Source organism: Rhinichthys klamathensis, unplaced genomic scaffold (genome assembly GCF_029890125.1).
Source record: "Rhinichthys klamathensis goyatoka isolate OS25496 unplaced genomic scaffold, OSU_Roscu_1.1 h1tg000357l_1, whole genome shotgun sequence".
Taxonomy (NCBI): domain Eukaryota; kingdom Metazoa; phylum Chordata; class Actinopteri; order Cypriniformes; family Leuciscidae; genus Rhinichthys; species Rhinichthys klamathensis.
The window spans coordinates 406,624-425,650 of record NW_026606866.1 but is presented as its reverse complement, the minus strand read 5'-3'; the positions used below and the strand labels follow the sequence as shown (position 1 = coordinate 425,650).

The following is a 19,027-nucleotide window of genomic DNA, read 5'->3' as shown; positions in this document are numbered from 1 at the left end:
GAGTCCAAAAATATATTTAACAATATATTTATTTAAATCTAGGGGTAAGTAATAAAGAAAATAGTTGTTCAACAGTAAATAAACAAACACTTAAGAGAAAAACAATATGAAGGTCCAGCTCCTCAGCACAACTGCAGGCCTCCCGGTAGACAGAGGGCAGACATCTTATATCCATCCACAAACTCAAGACAGGTGTGGATCCTTATCTGACAACCTATCAAAAGAGAGAAAAAACAAACAGAAAAAACCCAAAACAAAACTAATCCGTAACACCTGATCGGTGGGCCAGTGGCGCAATGGATAACGCGTCTGACTACGGATCAGAAGATTCTAGGTTCGACTCCTGGCTGGCTCGCTCTGCCTCTTTTGCTTCGCTGTCAGCCCATAGCCATTTTATTATTCCGTTTTATTAGCCCGTAGTTTTTGTTATTATTATTATTGGATTGGTTGATTAATATTAAAAAATTGACAGTCCAACAATAGGCTGCTTTGTCAGTGGGATTACGGTTACCATACAATACCATGCGTCTTTTCAAATGCATTGCATGAGTACTGTCACAAGGACCTTGCTTTACGACCAGTTTACAGTGTCTGTTATGCCAACGCAGGAATGGGAGGAAACTGAACCCCCTGGGCAAGGCAAATGAGAGCTCCCTCCGGTGAGCCTGATGAAATTGAATTCAGTAAACAATCCCTACGGATCATTCCCATGTTCTTAAAGGGGGCGGTCACACACTAAAAGCCAAAAGGCCTGCTCCAGGCGGGAGGACGATCCCATATGGTCTAGCGGCGGCCCGGGTTTGACTTCCGGTATGGGAAGCTGGGGTTGCCTTTGCTTCACTTATCAAAACAGCCAGCACGTCTGTCTGTGCTAGTAGCACTTTTAGCCAGCGGCGGAGCTTCAGCAACCTGATAGGTTGAGGTTCTGTCCCTGACCAGAGTGCCTTCGATAGGAGGCAAGTTGGCAATCCTTAGGTCACTGGTTCGACTCAGGCTCGAAGGAGTTCATTTTCACGCGCAAACATTTCTTTGGCAGTGCTTCTCGACGAGGCCATCAGCACTTGATTTCGTTGTCCGCCATTTTGCAATCACGACCGCCGCTGGAGGGCAAAAGCTCATTCCCTGACCGGGAATCGAACCCGGGCCGCGGCGGTGAGAGCGCCGAATCCTAACCACTAGACCACCAGGGAAGGTCTGTTGAGTCCTTCCCCTCAAGCCCGGCTGTGGGACTCTACCACATTTCCCAGCAAGACCACTAGGGCTTGTATTTTCCTCCAGGAGAAAATTGACAGTCCAACAATAGGCTGCTTTGTCAGTGGGATTACGGTTACCATACAATACCATGCGTCTTTTCAAATGCATTGCATGAGTACTGTCACAAGGACCTTGCTTTACGACCAGTTTACAGTGTCTGTTATGCCAACGCAGGAATGGGAGGAAACTGAACCCCCTGGGCAAGGCAAATGAGAGCTCCCTCCGGTGAGCCTGATGAAATTGAATTCAGTAAACAATCCCTTCGGATCATTCCCATGTTCTTAAAGGGGGCGGTCACACACTAAAAGTCAAAAGGCCAGCTCAGGGCGGGAGGAAGATCCCATATGGTCTAGCAGTCAGGATTCCTAGTTTTCACCCAGGCGGCCCGGATTCGGCTCCCGGTATGGGAAGCTGGGTTTGCCTTTACTTCACTTATCGAAACAGCCAGCACGTCTGTCTGTGCTAGTAGCACTTTTAGCCAGCGGCGGAGCTTCAGCAACCTGATAGGTTGAGGTTCTGTCCCCAACCAGCGTGCCTTCGATAGCTCAGCTGGTAGAGCGGAGGACTGTAGGAGGCAAATTGGCAATCCTTAGGTCGCTGGTTCGACTCCGGCTCGAAGGAGTTCTTTTTCACATGCAAACATTTATTTGGCCGTGCTTCTCGGTGAGGAAATCAGCATTTGTTTTCGTAGTCCGCCATTTTGCAATCACGTCCGCCGCTGGAGGGCAAAAGCTCGTTCCCTGACCGGGAACCGAACCTGGGCCGCGGCGGTGAGAGCGCCAAATCCTAACAACTAGACAACCAGGGAAGGTCTGTTGAGCCCTTCCCCTCAAGCCCAGCTGTGGGACTCTATCACATTTCCCAGCAAGACCACTATGGCTTGTATTTTCCTCCAGGAGAGGAGACGTCTCTGACCCTGGATCCCAGTTCTTCCGCTGAGAAACTGTCACAGGCTCTGTAGGAATATCCTAACAACACCACAACTTGCCATGAAAACAAAGCAACCGAGATCCCCAATATGTGAAGCCTCCATCTCGAAGGTTTTTATAGCAGGCCCCTCATCGGACCCCTTCCTGACGTTGGCTCGAGGCCTGTTAATGGCATGAGAAAGAGTAGATGTCATGACAGGCCTCTGCCCAGTCGAACACCAACAGGTCCCGTGTAAGCTCATTGTTACGTTCCGGCTCAAGGAAGTAACAAAAGAAAGGGTTCAGAGTCCAAAAATATATTTAACAATATATTTATTTAAATCTAGGGGTAAGTAATAAAGAAAATAGTTGTTCAACAGTAAATAAACAAACACTTAAGAGAAAAACAATATGAAGGTCCAGCTCCTCAGCACAACTGCAGGCCTCCCGGTAGACAGAGGGCAGACATCTTATATCCATCCACAAACTCAAGACAGGTGTGGATCCTTATCTGACAACCTATCAAAAGAGAGAAAAAACAAACAGAAAAAACCCAAAACAAAACTAATCCGTAACACCTCCCCCCTTAAAAAGGGAGAGATTCTCGTTAGAAACTCTACCTTATACAATTTCCAACCCCAAAGCATACATAAGTTTATGAGGAACAAAAACAACCCTACCGGAGTTAACACCAAGTCATTAACCATTACAACTTTCCCAACTCCCCGCATCTCTTGGTTTCGAAACCAGCAATCTCCCGGCGCCTGGAGAAAGCAAAATTAAGGAATTGAAAACCAAAGAAAGAAAAGAGAAGAGGAAAATGATTGTCAAAAGACTTATTCTCCACCACATGGGGCACGGGACAAGGCGTCAGCTAAGACATTATCTACGCCTTTCACATGACGAATCTCCAAAGCATAAGGCTGTAAGAAAAGAGACCACCTAATAAGACGCTGATTTGGATTCTGCAGAGAGTGAAGAAATGTAAGAGGGTTATGGTCGGTGTACACCACAGTGGGCATAGTCCCACAAGACACATAAACCTCAAAATGCTGCAGGGACCAGATCAACGCTAACGCCTCTTTCTCGATAGTCGAATAGTTGGTCTGATATGAATTGAATTTCCGTGAAAAATAGCTGACAGGGCGATCGATACCATTCTCATCAACCTGCAGCAGAACAGCTCCCGCTCCAACCTGACTAGCATCCACCTGAAGTTTGAATGGTTTATCAAGTCGAGGAGCTGTCAGAACAGGAGATGACGTGAGCAAGCGTTTAACATTCTCAAAGGCACTTTCACATTTTGGAGTCCACACAAATTTAGCCTTTGCTTGTAACAAATCCGTGAGCGGGGCAACAACAGAAGAAAAGTTGGGACAAAAACTCCTGTAATACCCAGCCATTCCTAAAAATCTCATCAATTCACGTTTAGTCTGAGGGCTAGGAAATTGGTCAATCGCTATGACTTTAGCACGTACAGGTCGCACTTTGCCCATTCCAACAACCTTGCCCAGGTAAGTCACAGTAGCCCTGGCAAACTCACACTTTGCCAGGTTAACTGTTAGTTTGGCATCTGACAATCGTTCAAACAGTGCACGAATTCGGATAAGGTGTTGATCCCATGTGTCACTATAAATAACAATGTCATCTAGGTACACGGCACAGCCCTCTAAACCAGCGGTCACTCTGTTCATTAGCCGCTGAAATGTAGCTGGAGCATTTCTAAGACCAAAACTCATTACGGTGTAAGAATATAGTCCAAACGGAGTAATGAAAGAGGAAATATCCTGTGCTCGGGTGGTCAAAGGCACCTGCCAGTACCCTTTGAGCAAATCAAATTTACTGACAAAAGTAGCTGATCCAACTTGGTCAACACAATCTTCCATCCTAGGCAACGGGTATGAGTCAGGTCTAGTTAGAATATTTACTCGTCTATAGTCAGTGCAAAAACGCTGAGTGCCGTCTGGCTTTCCCACTAACAAACAAGGCGAAGCCCAATCTGAAAAGGAAGGCTTTGCTATGTTGTTTTCAAGCATGTAACTGACTTCAGCCTCCAATTTCTGACGTTTGTCAAACGATACACGATAAAATCGTTGCCGGACAGGTTTAACATCACCAACATCTATATCGTGTTCAATCAAGTGTGTACGAGAAGGAGTATCTGAAAAGAGAACAGAAAACTCAGTCAGCATAGATTTTAACTCGAAACGTTGTTTGCAAGATAAATGTTTTACCCATTCTTCTAGGTTAGCCAAAGTCTCAGAGTTTTTTAGACGAGGTTGTAAGATGACATCATCAGGTGATTTCACATCCTGTTGTACGTCACCTTTTTGACTTAAACTAGCTAGCGCAACTGAGGAAGGAACGACTTCAGGAGCAACATTACGAGAGTAAAAGGGTTTTAATAAATTCACATGGCACAACTGGGTAGGTTTCCTGCGCTCAGGGGTAGAAAGAATATAATTTTGATCAGACATTTTTTTAAGCACAGTGTAAGGTCCTAAAAACCTTGCACAGAAAGGAGAATCTGGTAAAGAAAATAAGGCTAACACCTGATCTCCTGGACTAAACATGCGAACCTCGGACTTACGATCAAACCAGCATTTCATCTTTCCCTGAGTTTTTTCCAACTTTTCTCTTGCCAATTCCCCAGCCAGGACTAGACGTCGACGAAAACCCTGTATATACTGAATCAGACTCTGTGGTGGCTCCTCCGGTAGCGCAGCTTTACTCAGTACTGCCATGGGTCCTCGTACACAATGTCCAAAGACTAGCTGATTGGGACTAAATCCCAAACTCTCCTGGATAACCTCACGTGTGGCCAATAACAACCAAGGCAACCCTTCTTCCCAATCACCTTTTAACTCAGTGCAATATGCCCTCAACAAAGATTTTAACGTCTGATGGAAACGCTCTAGGGCACCCTGACTTTCCGCATGGTATGCACTGGACTTGTTATGCCTAATGCCAAGCTGCCGCAGAACTTCTTGAAACATATTAGATGTAAAGTTTGTCCCCTGATCACTCTGAACAACTTTTGGAATTCCAAAAATAGAAATGAACTGGGACAAGGCTTTTACAACTGATCGTGTGGTGATTGAACGCAAAGGAAAAGCCGCAGGATACCGAGTGCTCTGACACATCACGGTCAATAAGTAAACGCTACCAGACTTTGAAGGTGGTAAAGGCCCAACACAATCCACTAGAAGATGCTGAAAAGGCTGTTCCATAACAGGTATGGGATACAAAGGCACAGGTTTTATGGTTTGATTTGGTTTTCCAGTCAGCTGACAGATCGAACAAGTCTTAATATACTGCCTTACGTCACTCTTAATACGAGGCCAGTAAAAGTACTGCAGCAAATGTTGGTAGGTTTTATTTACGCCCAAATGTCCAGACACCCCGCCATGAGCAGAATCCAATACAGAATTTCGCAAAGAAACAGGCACTACTACCTGTATAATTGGTTCCGTCAAACCTCCCTCTGTGTTAGAAGTCCACTTCCGCAATAGTGTCCCATTTTCAATGAAGTACCCATTAACGGAACTCTCTGCTACATCAGGAGACAAAGCAGCATCAAACAGCGAGTTCAGAGATGAATCCTCTTTCTGAGCAGACACCCAAACCTGATGGGGAATAGAAGGCAAAGCAAGGAGACCTGGCACCACTCTCTTAGACGTTAACAAATCCTTCACATCCCTTAGTTTTGCATCGGCTGACTGTTTACGCATTGCACGCGTGAGTGCACAAGACACAAATACCTCTGGATACTGCTGGGATATATCATTGTCACCCAATGGGGCAGGACAAGTAGCAACCACAGGTGGAGGTGGAACATCACGCCACACACGGTCACCCGCCAGATTATTCCCCAAGATCACTGAAACTCCTTCCATTGGTAGTGAAGGACGGACTCCCATCACAACTGCTCCATTTACTAAATCAGATTGGAGAAACATGTTATGCAGGGGTACAGACAATGTTTGCAACCCAATACCGCGAATCAGCACACTGTTCCCTGTATTGGACTCCTGAGTAAAAGGAAGAACAGATTGCAAAATGAATGATTCTGATGCTCCCGTGTCTCGGAGAACCTTAATAGGAACCTTCTCAGTACTTTCAAGCAGTGACACATAGCCTTCTGTAATAAAGGGAGAATATCCAACATCTCCAACATTGTAACGTACCGCTGGTTTCTCCAGATTCTGCAAAATATCAAGACAGCAGTCAGAATTATTATCTGTCTGAACAGACGAAACAGCAAGAGCAGGCTTGGGTTCAGATTTAACACGCATCAGTTTCCCTTTAAGTGCTAAACAATCCTTTTTCCAGTGTCCCTTTAAATGACAATAAGCACACCGGTCATTTTTATCAGCGTAACTTTTAAAATTCCTCTCACTCTTATTATTATCAGCCCAGGCATGACGGACAGTTACATTCTCTGTTGGACTTTCACTGAACTTGAACCTACTTTTCTTTACTTCACATTTATGAGTGAGTTCATACTCATCAGTAAGAATGGCAGCCTCCTCCGTAGATGTAACATTACGATCAGTCAGAAAGATGGAAACATGCTCAGACAAAGTGCTTTTAAACTGTTCTAACAGGAACAACTCGTGAAGATTTTCCCGACTAGTTACTCCTGAAGCAGCACACCAGCGATCTAACTGGATCTTTAAGTCTCTCACAAACTCACAATACGTCTGTTCTGCAGGTTTTCGCATGTTTCTAAATTTCTGCCGATAGGCTTCTGGCACCAGCTCATAAGCCTTCAGAACAGCCTCCTTAACCTTATGATAATTCTGACTATCACGAACACTCAAAGAGGAGTAAGCTTTTTGTGCCTTACCGGTTAACACACACTGTAACATCAAAGTCTGTTCAGAATCTGGCCATTTCATAACATCTGCCAAGCGCTCAAACAAACTAAAGAATGTGTCTACATCAGTTTCACTAAATTTGGGTATCAGCTTAATATTATTGGCTACATCCAACCCTTTTCTGACAGATCTGGTTAGAGCACTTGCACTGTCCCCCAGTTTACCCTCCTCAATTAACTGAAACCGCAAAGCCTCAACCTCCAATTTACGAATTTCAATTTCACGATTCATTTTCGCCTTTTCTAACTCTAAAAGCATTAGTTCTTTTTGTTGCTCAAAAGAGAACTTGGAAGCAATAACTGAAGTTTGTGCAGTGCTATCATCATCTTCATCAGAACCAACAGGCTTATCAGGATCAAAAACCTCTAACTTAACTAGAGTGGCTTTAACAATTAGTGCAACAGACTCTTTTAACTTTTTTTCTTTGGTGGTTAAGCAGATATCATACTTAGCGGCCACCTCCAACAACTGTTCTTTCGTTAATTGGTCAAAGAATTCCTCACTAGGAGATTCAAAAAATAAGTCTAACTCAGTAGCCATTCTCTATTCTATTCAGCAGAACTCGTAGTCGTTCACTCTGACTTACAAGCACCAAAAAGTGACTATTCCCCCTACTCTCTCTCTCCTCTCCCCTAAAATAACTCAACCCTAGTCTTCATGCCTCCACCAAGAGTCGAGTATCTTTAAGCACTCAAATACCGTCAGATGTATAAACTCACGGACAAACCAGTGAGACATACAATCGCGGCAGTGCTCTCAACTCAGCGTCAGCACAAAAACAACAAACTAAAATAAAAAAAAGATCAACGCGATGCGTTGCTAAACCTACCGGGGAACCTCACTATTTGTGCAACAAAATACAGAGTTCGCTGACAAATTACCTTTCTTTCAGCAATCCTAGCTAACCGAGCAGAGTACCAGAGTAAACATACCCATCAAAATCCTGCCAAAGCTAGCCTATCAAAAGAAACAAACGTTTTTACAATGGGAAATATTAAGAGAAATCAATACACTTACCATATCTAATGGTCTATTTCGGGTTCCACTTACTTTCTCTTCAATTGAACCCTATGATGAAGAAAATCCACCGATTTAAAGACACCGAAAACTCTCGCGCACATTTCCCAACAAACACCCACTGTTTGCTAGCGCCAGAACGCCAAGCCACACGCAGGTGAATCGAATAGTAGCCTAGTCAAATACGCTCCGCCTACACATACACAGGCGCTAGCGAAAAATTTACAAACAATACCTTTTTTTCAATAGAAGCTGGACCTTCCGAATTCTAACCAAAAAAAAACTTTGAGGACGAGCCCCCAATTGTTACGTTCCGGCTCAAGGAAGTAACAAAAGAAAGGGTTCAGAGTCCAAAAATATATTTAACAATATATTTATTTAAATCTAGGGGTAAGTAATAAAGAAAATAGTTGTTCAACAGTAAATAAACAAACACTTAAGAGAAAAACAATATGAAGGTCCAGCTCCTCAGCACAACTGCAGGCCTCCCGGTAGACAGAGGGCAGACATCTTATATCCATCCACAAACTCAAGACAGGTGTGGATCCTTATCTGACAACCTATCAAAAGAGAGAAAAAACAAACAGAAAAAACCCAAAACAAAACTAATCCGTAACACCTGATCGGTGGGCCAGTGGCGCAATGGATAACGCGTCTGACTACGGATCAGAAGATTCTAGGTTCGACTCCTGGCTGGCTCGCTCTGCCTCTTTTGCTTCGCTGTCAGCCCATAGCCATTTTATTATTCCGTTTTATTAGCCCGTAGTTTTTGTTATTATTATTATTGGATTGGTTGATTAATATTAAAAATTGACAGTCCAACAATAGGCTGCTTTGTCAGTGGGATTACGGTTACCATACAATACCATGCGTCTTTTCAAATGCATTGCATGAGTACTGTCACAAGGACCTTGCTTTACGACCAGTTTACAGTGTCTGTTATGCCAACGCAGGAATGGGTGGAAACTGAACCCCCTGGGCAAGGCAAATGAGAGCTCCCTCCGGTGAGCCTGATGAAATTGAATTCAGTAAACAATCCCTACGGATCATTCCCATGTTCTTAAAGGGGGCGGTCACACACTAAAAGCCAAAAGGCCTGCTCCAGGCGGGAGGACGATCCCATATGGTCTAGCGGCGGCCCGGGTTTGACTTCCGGTATGGGAAGCTGGGGTTGCCTTTGCTTCACTTATCGAAACAGCCAGCACGTCTGTCTGTGCTAGTAGCACTTTTAGCCAGCGGCGGAGCTTCAGCAACCTGATAGGTTGAGGTTCTGTCCCTGACCAGAGTGCCTTCGATAGGAGGCAAGTTGGCAATCCTTAGGTCACTGGTTCGACTCAGGCTCGAAGGAGTTCATTTTCACGCGCAAACATTTCTTTGGCAGTGCTTCTCGACGAGGCCATCAGCACTTGATTTCGTTGTCCGCCATTTTGCAATCACGACCGCCGCTGGAGGGCAAAAGCTCATTCCCTGACCGGGAATCGAACCCGGGCCGCGGCGGTGAGAGCGCCGAATCCTAACCACTAGACCACCAGGGAAGGTCTGTTGAGTCCTTCCCCTCAAGCCCGGCTGTGGGACTCTACCACATTTCCCAGCAAGACCACTAGGGCTTGTATTTTCCTCCAGGAGAAAATTGACAGTCCAACAATAGGCTGCTTTGTCAGTGGGATTACGGTTACCATACAATACCATGCGTCTTTTCAAATGCATTGCATGAGTACTGTCACAAGGACCTTGCTTTACGACCAGTTTACAGTGTCTGTTATGCCAACGCAGGAATGGGAGGAAACTGAACCCCCTGGGCAAGGCAAATGAGAGCTCCCTCCGGTGAGCCTGATGAAATTGAATTCAGTAAACAATCCCTTCGGATCATTCCCATGTTCTTAAAGGGGGCGGTCACACACTAAAAGTCAAAAGGCCAGCTCAGGGCGGGAGGAAGATCCCATATGGTCTAGCAGTCAGGATTCCTAGTTTTCACCCAGGCGGCCCGGATTCGGCTCCCGGTATGGGAAGCTGGGTTTGCCTTTACTTCACTTATCGAAACAGCCAGCACGTCTGTCTGTGCTAGTAGCACTTTTAGCCAGCGGCGGAGCTTCAGCAACCTGATAGGTTGAGGTTCTGTCCCCAACCAGCGTGCCTTCGATAGCTCAGCTGGTAGAGCGGAGGACTGTAGGAGGCAAATTGGCAATCCTTAGGTCGCTGGTTCGACTCCGGCTCGAAGGAGTTCTTTTTCACATGCAAACATTTATTTGGCCGTGCTTCTCGGTGAGGAAATCAGCATTTGTTTTCGTAGTCCGCCATTTTGCAATCACGTCCGCCGCTGGAGGGCAAAAGCTCGTTCCCTGACCGGGAACCGAACCTGGGCCGCGGCGGTGAGAGCGCCAAATCCTAACAACTAGACAACCAGGGAAGGTCTGTTGAGCCCTTCCCCTCAAGCCCAGCTGTGGGACTCTATCACATTTCCCAGCAAGACCACTATGGCTTGTATTTTCCTCCAGGAGAGGAGACGTCTCTGACCCTGGATCCCAGTTCTTCCGCTGAGAAACTGTCACAGGCTCTGTAGGAATATCCTAACAACACCACAACTTGCCATGAAAACAAAGCAACCGAGATCCCCAATATGTGAAGCCTCCATCTCGAAGGTTTTTATAGCAGGCCCCTCATCGGACCCCTTCCTGACGTTGGCTCGAGGCCTGTTAATGGCATGAGAAAGAGTAGATGTCATGACAGGCCTCTGCCCAGTCGAACACCAACAGGTCCCGTGTAAGCTCATTGTTACGTTCCGGCTCAAGGAAGTAACAAAAGAAAGGGTTCAGAGTCCAAAAATATATTTAACAATATATTTATTTAAATCTAGGGGTAAGTAATAAAGAAAATAGTTGTTCAACAGTAAATAAACAAACACTTAAGAGAAAAACAATATGAAGGTCCAGCTCCTCAGCACAACTGCAGGCCTCCCGGTAGACAGAGGGCAGACATCTTATATCCATCCACAAACTCAAGACAGGTGTGGATCCTTATCTGACAACCTATCAAAAGAGAGAAAAAACAAACAGAAAAAACCCAAAACAAAACTAATCCGTAACACCTCCCCCCTTAAAAAGGGAGAGATTCTCGTTAGAAACTCTACCTTATACAATTTCCAACCCCAAAGCATACATAAGTTTATGAGGAACAAAAACAACCCTACCGGAGTTAACACCAAGTCATTAACCATTACAACTTTCCCAACTCCCCGCATCTCTTGGTTTCGAAACCAGCAATCTCCCGGCGCCTGGAGAAAGCAAAATTAAGGAATTGAAAACCAAAGAAAGAAAAGAGAAGAGGAAAATGATTGTCAAAAGACTTATTCTCCACCACATGGGGCACGGGACAAGGCGTCAGCTAAGACATTATCTACGCCTTTCACATGACGAATCTCCAAAGCATAAGGCTGTAAGAAAAGAGACCACCTAATAAGACGCTGATTTGGATTCTGCAGAGAGTGAAGAAATGTAAGAGGGTTATGGTCGGTGTACACCACAGTGGGCATAGTCCCACAAGACACATAAACCTCAAAATGCTGCAGGGACCAGATCAACGCTAACGCCTCTTTCTCGATAGTCGAATAGTTGGTCTGATATGAATTGAATTTCCGTGAAAAATAGCTGACAGGGCGATCGATACCATTCTCATCAACCTGCAGCAGAACAGCTCCCGCTCCAACCTGACTAGCATCCACCTGAAGTTTGAATGGTTTATCAAGTCGAGGAGCTGTCAGAACAGGAGATGACGTGAGCAAGCGTTTAACATTCTCAAAGGCACTTTCACATTTTGGAGTCCACACAAATTTAGCCTTTGCTTGTAACAAATCCGTGAGCGGGGCAACAACAGAAGAAAAGTTGGGACAAAAACTCCTGTAATACCCAGCCATTCCTAAAAATCTCATCAATTCACGTTTAGTCTGAGGGCTAGGAAATTGGTCAATCGCTATGACTTTAGCACGTACAGGTCGCACTTTGCCCATTCCAACAACCTTGCCCAGGTAAGTCACAGTAGCCCTGGCAAACTCACACTTTGCCAGGTTAACTGTTAGTTTGGCATCTGACAATCGTTCAAACAGTGCACGAATTCGGATAAGGTGTTGATCCCATGTGTCACTATAAATAACAATGTCATCTAGGTACACGGCACAGCCCTCTAAACCAGCGGTCACTCTGTTCATTAGCCGCTGAAATGTAGCTGGAGCATTTCTAAGACCAAAACTCATTACGGTGTAAGAATATAGTCCAAACGGAGTAATGAAAGAGGAAATATCCTGTGCTCGGGTGGTCAAAGGCACCTGCCAGTACCCTTTGAGCAAATCAAATTTACTGACAAAAGTAGCTGATCCAACTTGGTCAACACAATCTTCCATCCTAGGCAACGGGTATGAGTCAGGTCTAGTTAGAATATTTACTCGTCTATAGTCAGTGCAAAAACGCTGAGTGCCGTCTGGCTTTCCCACTAACAAACAAGGCGAAGCCCAATCTGAAAAGGAAGGCTTTGCTATGTTGTTTTCAAGCATGTAACTGACTTCAGCCTCCAATTTCTGACGTTTGTCAAACGATACACGATAAAATCGTTGCCGGACAGGTTTAACATCACCAACATCTATATCGTGTTCAATCAAGTGTGTACGAGAAGGAGTATCTGAAAAGAGAACAGAAAACTCAGTCAGCATAGATTTTAACTCGAAACGTTGTTTGCAAGATAAATGTTTTACCCATTCTTCTAGGTTAGCCAAAGTCTCAGAGTTTTTTAGACGAGGTTGTAAGATGACATCATCAGGTGATTTCACATCCTGTTGTACGTCACCTTTTTGACTTAAACTAGCTAGCGCAACTGAGGAAGGAACGACTTCAGGAGCAACATTACGAGAGTAAAAGGGTTTTAATAAATTCACATGGCACAACTGGGTAGGTTTCCTGCGCTCAGGGGTAGAAAGAATATAATTTTGATCAGACATTTTTTTAAGCACAGTGTAAGGTCCTAAAAACCTTGCACAGAAAGGAGAATCTGGTAAAGAAAATAAGGCTAACACCTGATCTCCTGGACTAAACATGCGAACCTCGGACTTACGATCAAACCAGCATTTCATCTTTCCCTGAGTTTTTTCCAACTTTTCTCTTGCCAATTCCCCAGCCAGGACTAGACGTCGACGAAAACCCTGTATATACTGAATCAGACTCTGTGGTGGCTCCTCCGGTAGCGCAGCTTTACTCAGTACTGCCATGGGTCCTCGTACACAATGTCCAAAGACTAGCTGATTGGGACTAAATCCCAAACTCTCCTGGATAACCTCACGTGTGGCCAATAACAACCAAGGCAACCCTTCTTCCCAATCACCTTTTAACTCAGTGCAATATGCCCTCAACAAAGATTTTAACGTCTGATGGAAACGCTCTAGGGCACCCTGACTTTCCGCATGGTATGCACTGGACTTGTTATGCCTAATGCCAAGCTGCCGCAGAACTTCTTGAAACATATTAGATGTAAAGTTTGTCCCCTGATCACTCTGAACAACTTTTGGAATTCCAAAAATAGAAATGAACTGGGACAAGGCTTTTACAACTGATCGTGTGGTGATTGAACGCAAAGGAAAAGCCGCAGGATACCGAGTGCTCTGACACATCACGGTCAATAAGTAAACGCTACCAGACTTTGAAGGTGGTAAAGGCCCAACACAATCCACTAGAAGATGCTGAAAAGGCTGTTCCATAACAGGTATGGGATACAAAGGCACAGGTTTTATGGTTTGATTTGGTTTTCCAGTCAGCTGACAGATCGAACAAGTCTTAATATACTGCCTTACGTCACTCTTAATACGAGGCCAGTAAAAGTACTGCAGCAAATGTTGGTAGGTTTTATTTACGCCCAAATGTCCAGACACCCCGCCATGAGCAGAATCCAATACAGAATTTCGCAAAGAAACAGGCACTACTACCTGTATAATTGGTTCCGTCAAACCTCCCTCTGTGTTAGAAGTCCACTTCCGCAATAGTGTCCCATTTTCAATGAAGTACCCATTAACGGAACTCTCTGCTACATCAGGAGACAAAGCAGCATCAAACAGCGAGTTCAGAGATGAATCCTCTTTCTGAGCAGACACCCAAACCTGATGGGGAATAGAAGGCAAAGCAAGGAGACCTGGCACCACTCTCTTAGACGTTAACAAATCCTTCACATCCCTTAGTTTTGCATCGGCTGACTGTTTACGCATTGCACGCGTGAGTGCACAAGACACAAATACCTCTGGATACTGCTGGGATATATCATTGTCACCCAATGGGGCAGGACAAGTAGCAACCACAGGTGGAGGTGGAACATCACGCCACACACGGTCACCCGCCAGATTATTCCCCAAGATCACTGAAACTCCTTCCATTGGTAGTGAAGGACGGACTCCCATCACAACTGCTCCATTTACTAAATCAGATTGGAGAAACATGTTATGCAGGGGTACAGACAATGTTTGCAACCCAATACCGCGAATCAGCACACTGTTCCCTGTATTGGACTCCTGAGTAAAAGGAAGAACAGATTGCAAAATGAATGATTCTGATGCTCCCGTGTCTCGGAGAACCTTAATAGGAACCTTCTCAGTACTTTCAAGCAGTGACACATAGCCTTCTGTAATAAAGGGAGAATATCCAACATCTCCAACATTGTAACGTACCGCTGGTTTCTCCAGATTCTGCAAAATATCAAGACAGCAGTCAGAATTATTATCTGTCTGAACAGACGAAACAGCAAGAGCAGGCTTGGGTTCAGATTTAACACGCATCAGTTTCCCTTTAAGTGCTAAACAATCCTTTTTCCAGTGTCCCTTTAAATGACAATAAGCACACCGGTCATTTTTATCAGCGTAACTTTTAAAATTCCTCTCACTCTTATTATTATCAGCCCAGGCATGACGGACAGTTACATTCTCTGTTGGACTTTCACTGAACTTGAACCTACTTTTCTTTACTTCACATTTATGAGTGAGTTCATACTCATCAGTAAGAATGGCAGCCTCCTCCGTAGATGTAACATTACGATCAGTCAGAAAGATGGAAACATGCTCAGACAAAGTGCTTTTAAACTGTTCTAACAGGAACAACTCGTGAAGATTTTCCCGACTAGTTACTCCTGAAGCAGCACACCAGCGATCTAACTGGATCTTTAAGTCTCTCACAAACTCACAATACGTCTGTTCTGCAGGTTTTCGCATGTTTCTAAATTTCTGCCGATAGGCTTCTGGCACCAGCTCATAAGCCTTCAGAACAGCCTCCTTAACCTTATGATAATTCTGACTATCACGAACACTCAAAGAGGAGTAAGCTTTTTGTGCCTTACCGGTTAACACACACTGTAACATCAAAGTCTGTTCAGAATCTGGCCATTTCATAACATCTGCCAAGCGCTCAAACAAACTAAAGAATGTGTCTACATCAGTTTCACTAAATTTGGGTATCAGCTTAATATTATTGGCTACATCCAACCCTTTTCTGACAGATCTGGTTAGAGCACTTGCACTGTCCCCCAGTTTACCCTCCTCAATTAACTGAAACCGCAAAGCCTCAACCTCCAATTTACGAATTTCAATTTCACGATTCATTTTCGCCTTTTCTAACTCTAAAAGCATTAGTTCTTTTTGTTGCTCAAAAGAGAACTTGGAAGCAATAACTGAAGTTTGTGCAGTGCTATCATCATCTTCATCAGAACCAACAGGCTTATCAGGATCAAAAACCTCTAACTTAACTAGAGTGGCTTTAACAATTAGTGCAACAGACTCTTTTAACTTTTTTTCTTTGGTGGTTAAGCAGATATCATACTTAGCGGCCACCTCCAACAACTGTTCTTTCGTTAATTGGTCAAAGAATTCCTCACTAGGAGATTCAAAAAATAAGTCTAACTCAGTAGCCATTCTCTATTCTATTCAGCAGAACTCGTAGTCGTTCACTCTGACTTACAAGCACCAAAAAGTGACTATTCCCCCTACTCTCTCTCTCCTCTCCCCTAAAATAACTCAACCCTAGTCTTCATGCCTCCACCAAGAGTCGAGTATCTTTAAGCACTCAAATACCGTCAGATGTATAAACTCACGGACAAACCAGTGAGACATACAATCGCGGCAGTGCTCTCAACTCAGCGTCAGCACAAAAACAACAAACTAAAATAAAAAAAAGATCAACGCGATGCGTTGCTAAACCTACCGGGGAACCTCACTATTTGTGCAACAAAATACAGAGTTCGCTGACAAATTACCTTTCTTTCAGCAATCCTAGCTAACCGAGCAGAGTACCAGAGTAAACATACCCATCAAAATCCTGCCAAAGCTAGCCTATCAAAAGAAACAAACGTTTTTACAATGGGAAATATTAAGAGAAATCAATACACTTACCATATCTAATGGTCTATTTCGGGTTCCACTTACTTTCTCTTCAATTGAACCCTATGATGAAGAAAATCCACCGATTTAAAGACACCGAAAACTCTCGCGCACATTTCCCAACAAACACCCACTGTTTGCTAGCGCCAGAACGCCAAGCCACACGCAGGTGAATCGAATAGTAGCCTAGTCAAATACGCTCCGCCTACACATACACAGGCGCTAGCGAAAAATTTACAAACAATACCTTTTTTTCAATAGAAGCTGGACCTTCCGAATTCTAACCAAAAAAAAACTTTGAGGACGAGCCCCCAATTGTTACGTTCCGGCTCAAGGAAGTAACAAAAGAAAGGGTTCAGAGTCCAAAAATATATTTAACAATATATTTATTTAAATCTAGGGGTAAGTAATAAAGAAAATAGTTGTTCAACAGTAAATAAACAAACACTTAAGAGAAAAACAATATGAAGGTCCAGCTCCTCAGCACAACTGCAGGCCTCCCGGTAGACAGAGGGCAGACATCTTATATCCATCCACAAACTCAAGACAGGTGTGGATCCTTATCTGACAACCTATCAAAAGAGAGAAAAAACAAACAGAAAAAACCCAAAACAAAACTAATCCGTAACACCTGATCGGTGGGCCAGTGGCGCAATGGATAACGCGTCTGACTACGGATCAGAAGATTCTAGGTTCGACTCCTGGCTGGCTCGCTCTGCCTCTTTTGCTTCGCTGTCAGCCCATAGCCATTTTATTATTCCGTTTTATTAGCCCGTAGTTTTTGTTATTATTATTATTGGATTGGTTGATTAATATTAAAAATTGACAGTCCAACAATAGGCTGCTTTGTCAGTGGGATTACGGTTACCATACAATACCATGCGTCTTTTCAAATGCATTGCATGAGTACTGTCACAAGGACCTTGCTTTACGACCAGTTTACAGTGTCTGTTATGCCAACGCAGGAATGGGTGGAAACTGAACCCCCTGGGCAAGGCAAATGAGAGCTCCCTCCGGTGAGCCTGATGAAATTGAATTCAGTAAACAATCCCTACGGATCATTCCCATGTTCTTAAAGGGGGCGGTCACACACTAAAAGCCAAAAGGCCTGCTCCAGGCGGGAGGACGATCCCATATGGTCTAGCGGCGGCCCGGGTTTGACTTCCGGTATGGGAAGCTGGGGTTGCCTTTGCTTCACTTATCGAAACAGCCAGCACGTCTGTCTGTGCTAGTAGCACTTTTAGCCAGCGGCGGAGCTTCAGCAACCTGATAGGTTGAGGTTCTGTCCCTGACCAGAGTGCCTTCGATAGGAGGCAAGTTGGCAATCCTTAGGTCACTGGTTCGACTCAGGCTCGAAGGAGTTCATTTTCACGCGCAAACATTTCTTTGGCAGTGCTTCTCGACGAGGCCATCAGCACTTGATTTCGTTGTCCGCCATTTTGCAATCACGACCGCCGCTGGAGGGCAAAAGCTCATTCCCTGACCGGGAATCGAACCCGGGCCGCGGCGGTGAGAGCGCCGAATCCTAACCACTAGACCACCAGGGAAGGTCTGTTGAGTCCTTCCCCTCAAGCCCGGCTGTGGGACTCTACCACATTTCCCAGCAAGACCACTAGGGCTTGTATTTTCCTCCAGGAGAAAATTGACAGTCCAACAATAGGCTGCTTTGTCAGTGGGATTACGGTTACCATACAATACCATGCGTCTTTTCAAATGCATTGCATGAGTACTGTCACAAGGACCTTGCTTTACGACCAGTTTACAGTGTCTGTTATGCCAACGCAGGAATGGGAGGAAACTGAACCCCCTGGGCAAGGCAAATGAGAGCTCCCTCCGGTGAGCCTGATGAAATTGAATTCAGTAAACAATCCCTTCGGATCATTCCCATGTTCTTAAAGGGGGCGGTCACACACTAAAAGTCAAAAGGCCAGCTCAGGGCGGGAGGAAGATCCCATATGGTCTAGCAGTCAGGATTCCTAGTTTTCACCCAGGCGGCCCGGATTCGGCTCCCGGTATGGGAAGCTGGGTTTGCCTTTACTTCACTTATCGAAACAGCCAGCACGTCTGTCTGTGCTAGTAGCACTTTTAGCCAGCGGCGGAGCTTCAGCAACCTGATAGGTTGAGGTTCTGTCCCCAACCAGCGTGCCTTCGATAGCTCAGCTGGTAGAGCGGAGGACTGTAGGAGGCAAATTGGCAATCCTTAGGTCGCTGGTTCGACTCCGGCTCGAAGGAGTTCTTTTTCACATGCAAACATTTATTTGGCCGTGCTTCTCGGTGAGGAAATCAGCATTTGTTTTCGTAGTCCGCCATTTTGCAATCACGTCCGCCGCTGGAGGGCAAAAGCTCGTTCCCTGACCGGGAACCGAACCTGGGCCGCGGCGGTGAGAGCGCCAAATCCTAACGCACTCTAGGGAAGTGATTTCGAACAGGGTACACCGCACCGCTCGAATGACGCGGGAGGGGACGCACTCCGGGGACGCTGCGCAGCGCCCCCTAGATGATTTTTGGGGGGCCCCGTGACGACCCTTCCCGAAAGGGGCCGTCCCCAAGGGCAGCTGAGAGGTGGTCCCAAGACT

The 19,027-nt window shown here is 45.1% G+C and overlaps 9 non-coding genes across 9 annotated transcripts; 6 read left to right on the top strand and 3 right to left on the bottom strand.

The window, feature by feature from the left end:
* The first annotated feature begins 282 nt into the window (after positions 1-282).
* On the top strand, positions 283-355 carry trnar-acg (transfer RNA arginine (anticodon ACG)). Its single transcript has one exon. It is a non-coding gene; the product is annotated as a tRNA-Arg (tRNA).
* Positions 356-1,118: 763 nt separating this feature from the next.
* Positions 1,119-1,190, bottom strand: trnae-cuc (transfer RNA glutamic acid (anticodon CUC)). The gene has a single exon. It is a non-coding gene; the product is annotated as a tRNA-Glu (tRNA).
* Positions 1,191-1,788: 598 nt separating this feature from the next.
* trnay-gua (transfer RNA tyrosine (anticodon GUA)) lies at positions 1,789-1,875 on the top strand. The gene is given in 2 exon segments: positions 1,789-1,825; positions 1,840-1,875. It is a non-coding gene; the product is annotated as a tRNA-Tyr (tRNA).
* A 6,812-nt stretch (positions 1,876-8,687) lies between these two features.
* On the top strand, positions 8,688-8,760 carry trnar-acg (transfer RNA arginine (anticodon ACG)). Its single transcript has one exon. It is a non-coding gene; the product is annotated as a tRNA-Arg (tRNA).
* A 762-nt stretch (positions 8,761-9,522) lies between these two features.
* On the bottom strand, positions 9,523-9,594 carry trnae-cuc (transfer RNA glutamic acid (anticodon CUC)). Its single transcript has one exon. It is a non-coding gene; the product is annotated as a tRNA-Glu (tRNA).
* Positions 9,595-10,192: 598 nt separating this feature from the next.
* trnay-gua (transfer RNA tyrosine (anticodon GUA)) lies at positions 10,193-10,279 on the top strand. Its single transcript is given in 2 exon segments — positions 10,193-10,229; positions 10,244-10,279. It is a non-coding gene; the product is annotated as a tRNA-Tyr (tRNA).
* Positions 10,280-17,091: 6,812 nt separating this feature from the next.
* trnar-acg (transfer RNA arginine (anticodon ACG)) lies at positions 17,092-17,164 on the top strand. Its single transcript has one exon. It is a non-coding gene; the product is annotated as a tRNA-Arg (tRNA).
* A 762-nt stretch (positions 17,165-17,926) lies between these two features.
* Positions 17,927-17,998, bottom strand: trnae-cuc (transfer RNA glutamic acid (anticodon CUC)). Its single transcript has one exon. It is a non-coding gene; the product is annotated as a tRNA-Glu (tRNA).
* Positions 17,999-18,596: 598 nt separating this feature from the next.
* trnay-gua (transfer RNA tyrosine (anticodon GUA)) lies at positions 18,597-18,683 on the top strand. The gene is given in 2 exon segments: positions 18,597-18,633; positions 18,648-18,683. It is a non-coding gene; the product is annotated as a tRNA-Tyr (tRNA).
* The last annotated feature ends 344 nt before the right edge of the window (positions 18,684-19,027 follow it).